The following is a 4,944-nucleotide window of genomic DNA, read 5'->3' on the forward strand; positions in this document are numbered from 1 at the left end:
TTTCAGTTTTATATCCCACATATGAGTGAAGCCATATGGTTCTTGACTTTCTCTGTCTGACTTATTTTGCTTATCATTATAATCTCTAGTCCATCCATGTTGTCACAAATGGCACTATTTCATCTTGTCTTATGGCTGAGTACTATTCCATTGTGTATATATACCACTTCTTCTTTATCCAATCGTCTATCAAAGGACACTTTGGTTGTTTCCTTGTCTTGACCACCATAAATAAAGCTGCAATGAACATAGAAGCACTTATATCTTTACAGATAGATGTTTTCAGATTTTTTAGGTAAATACCCAGGAGAGGGATTGCTGAGTCATATGATAATTCTATTCTTAATTTTTTGAGAAACCTCCATAATAGTATTTTCCGTAGTGTCTGCACCAATTTACTTTCCCACCAGCAGTGTATGAGGGTTCCTTTTTCTCCACAGCCTCTCCAACACTTGTTATTATTTGTCCTGTTGATGATAGCTATTCTAACTGGTGTGAGGTGACTTGCATTTCCCTAATATCTAATGAAATTGAGCGTTTTTTTTTTTTTTATATATCTGTTGGCCGTTTGTGTGTTTTCTTGGGAGAAGTGTCTGTTCAGGTCCTCTGCCCATTTTTTAATTGGGTTGTTTATTGTTTTGTTGTTGACTTGTATAAGTTCTTTATATATTTTGGGTATTAGTCCATTATCAGAGGTATTGTTTATAAAGATCTTCTCCCATTCGTTTGGTTGCTTGTTTTGTTGATAATGTTTTGCTGTGCAGAAACTTTTTAGGTAGATATTGTCCCAGTCATTTATTTTATGTTTTACTTTCTTTGTCCCTTTTAAAGCACAATACAGGTTGCTGCCTGAATTTGTACTTTCTGGATTGCAATCACTCCTTTACTCAGATAAATGTCTTTCAATCTTTAGTATAGCTTAAACCTTTTTGAGGGGGGGGGGTTTGAGGGTTAACACACCAGTTTGAAAATACCCAGTAAGCCCCAATTCTGATTAACATTAAGCCCTCACCTAGATGTATCACTGAGTCACAGTAAAAATCAAAACAGAAAAACCTTAAAATCTTTCAAAAATAAAGATAATTAATTTGCAAGGAATGACCATTACAATATCATCAAACTTTAAACAACAGAGGTCAGATAATAAAAGTAATATCTTCAAACGGTTGCAAGAAAAAAGTTACCAAATTAGAATTCTTTACTAGCTACACAAAAACTCTAGAGTGATGGCGAAATAAAGAGTTTTTATCTACGACTAAAGAACTAACTACTTTATGAATAAGGGAACTAAGCCTAGAAAATAAAGTGGTAGGAGAGGAATTTTGTAAACACTCAGGTAATTTAAAATAAGTTTTGGTAAAAAACTATAAAATTGATCTTTGAAAAATAAGAACAAAATATATTAAAATTTTGTGAAAATTAAACAAGACAATATAGAACACCAAATAGGCGCTAAATAAATACTAGTGCACTTTACCCTTTCTTTGTGTTCCTATAACAATTTATACCTACCATATTTCCCCATGTATAAGATGCACCCTTTTTCAAAAAATTTGAGGTCTAAAAACTGGGTGCATCTTATACAGTGGTTGTAGATTTTTTACTTGCATTTCCCACAAGTGATGAGGAGTTGTATGAATTTTATATGAATAAAACTTGAGTTCAATAACTTTATGTAATACATTTTTTTCAAATTTCAGGCCCCCAAATTAAGGTGCATCTTATACATGGGAGCGTATTATACACGGGGAAATATGATATTTAACGATGACCATTTAATTCGGTAACACACTGCATTTGTTGTATCAAATAGGTCTAACTACACAAGTTTTGGATGCTGTTTGTATAAATAACAGAAGTTATTTAGCAGTATTTACATTAATATAATTATATGAAATAAATGGCTATCTGGTAGAATTTTTTTAAAAGAATATTTACTCTTGATAAATTGCTACTTACGGTTATATGTATGCTTTCTTTATAGTTGTTCCCGCAGATCCTTCTTTCATTTCAATATGTTTTTAGGTTTTAACAACAGAGGATCATCACTAACTCTTTTCATCACTGTGATTTTCATATTTTCACTGGAACCACTGGAAGAGATCAGAGCTGTTTGTTTTAATGAGGAATTCAGAATACCCCAAGATAAGCCACGTTCTGTCACAAGAAACTTATTGCCTATATTTTCTCTTCACTAGTGTTGCATCATTATCACTTTCAATCTTAGATTTCTGAATAGTTCTTTAATGGTGTCAAGTTTCTTCATAACTGTGTTTAGCCATCATTTTTGTGAGTATTGTTTCATTTCCCCAGCCTCTAAGGGCAGCGCTGGGTTTTGAATTCATTTAACTAAATTACAGGCTAAGGACTCTGACTAGCAAAAGATTTCTCATATGACAAAATTATATACCCAGCTCAGAAAGAACCAATGTTTACTAACTAGTTTATATTTTCACTGAAATGCTAGATATAAAAACAAAACTGACTCCAGGAACCACAAAGGGCTAAGATCATAATGTTTAAAAGTTTTTATGTTAAGTTGAATTTAAGTTTTATTGTTTTAGATGAGTGGGTGAGGATACTGGTGCTGCACATTTCAACTTAAAAAAATCAAACGGATATTTGAATAGCGCTGATGACTCTACAAATCACAGTTTTGCTTTGCTGTTGGCTCTCTCCCAGGCACCACCAGTCAAGGGTGCTAGAGGGATACTGCAAAACTCAAGGAGGGAGACAGAGCGATGTAAGGCAATACAGAGGGGTAGGGCAGGTTGGCGAAATGAAAGGTACACGCCATCATTAAGGGCCTTCATTGTTTATTTTATTCTTTTGTTCGAGCACTGGCCACACTAAATATCTTTACAGGGCTTATCTGGCCCAACACCTCAAATCTGTGGTCCTTGTTAAAAGAAAGAACTGTGTTAACTAGGTATCCTTACAGCCCTTCCTGGGAGACCTCTTTAAAAGAGCTGACAGTGAGATGAGGACAAACCTCCTTGTGGCTCAGAGAGGGAGAAGAGCACTGTCCAGAGAAAGGTCAGCTGTCCAGAGAAAATCCTCAGAAGTGTGGGCCACAGATCAACTGGGTCAACAGAGCAGAAGGGTGGTAAAAACAGTTGGCACTAGAGCCATAGAGATAACTCTCACAGCTTTAATGACAGATAAGAATTATCTCCTTCCGTCTCCATCCCCCGCAGAACATGAAGAGAAAAATGAGAATGATTCTGAGAAACTATTAAATTTCCTTCTAATTAACCACAAGGGTTCTCAAAGCACTGAGAATTCTGATGTGGTAAATATGACAGAGCTGATCTCATCACCAGGTGAGGATCCATAATTTCAAGCAATTTTTGTTTAAAATTGAATGAAAGCCACAATATTAATAAATGCATATATCCCACCATCCAGTTAACAGATACTTCTGAAGATGTTAAATTTTCTTATAAAGCTAATTGCTACTCTACTAAATATGGGGGGTGAAATGTCTAGCAAATTTGTAAATGACATTACAAAGGGACATATGTACATAAACAGTAATTTTACTATATGCGTTTATTGCAATTTCTACTGAGAATTAGTATTAAGAGTACTGTTAGGAATGGTTGCTGACATATGGTTTGATATAAAAAAGAGGGAAAGTAGTTAAAGTCAATAGTCAACAGACTAAACGTACATATGGAGAAAATATGCGAATCACCATCAGGAAATGTTAATTGAGACCAGGGTTAATGAATCTATTTATGTGTGTCTGGTGATAACACATATATTTAAGATGTCTGAATAAAATTTTATTATACAGAAAAGGACCATATGTGATTTTATAAAATAAAAATTCTAAGTCTTGATTTTATACCCCCAATTTAATTATCATTTTATTAACTTGAATTATGTGACAAGCTGTCAAAGCTACCCATTTAAATTAGACTGAATACAATAGATCTTTGAGGTATCTCTCTATTCATTTATTTTAATGTATAATGCAAAATGGGGGTTGATTCGGCTAAAAGAGAATGAATTAACCTATTGAACTTTTTAAACTTGTGGTAGGAAGGAGTTGTTTGAGAATTGGGAGGGTAGAGTGAGAGACAGAGCATCTAGAAATGAAAGAGATAAATACACACAGACACACACACAAAGATTAGCATGGCAGAGAATAAATGCAATGCAGAAATATGAATACTTTGGTAATAAAAATTTGGCAAATGTAAATTTAAATATTTTACAATTTTTGGAGATGGGAATGAGCAAAGAAAATAAATATTTTGTGACGTTTTGTTATCATTTAAGAGACATTTTAATTTTAGAATATTTGTAAGATTTTGAATAAATTCCATTTTAAACACTTAACCCTTTAGGTCAAATGTAGATGGTTATTATTGTGTGAAATATTTTCATGCTGACTTCTAGCTTTAATATTCAGATTGGATTCAATTTTTTTCTCTTTAGCAACATAATCATCTCATCATATCAACCACTGGGAATTTTATTTTCCTCTTCAGTTTTCATTTGCTAATTTCATTATAGGATGATATGGTTACCATCTGGTGTGTCTTATATAACATTACACTCAGGTTTTTCAGCTTTTAAGTAATAATAATAATATTTTAAAGCAAGTGGAAATCCTTTTTCAGAATATGATTTCATGTAACACATTTATAAAACATAAAATGTAATTAAGGATTGTGCTTATTATACATATTAGAAATATGCAGATGGCATATTCATGTGAATTTTAAAACCACATTGGTTTTTTAATAGTTTATTATGCAACTTATCAAGTTCTTCAGATTAGCTTTTTTGCTTAATATTGCATTATCATTTTAGTTATCTTAAAGCCTTGAAAGCCCCATAATCTTTTTAAAATAAATGGATTAAAAATTTCTCATTGTATGAGGATTCTTTAAGCATCTCTACTGAATAATTATTTTGTGAATTTGTAAAATA

This window comes from Hipposideros armiger, unplaced genomic scaffold, assembly GCF_001890085.2.
Source record: "Hipposideros armiger isolate ML-2016 unplaced genomic scaffold, ASM189008v1 scaffold_1127, whole genome shotgun sequence".
NCBI lineage: Eukaryota > Metazoa > Chordata > Mammalia > Chiroptera > Hipposideridae > Hipposideros > Hipposideros armiger.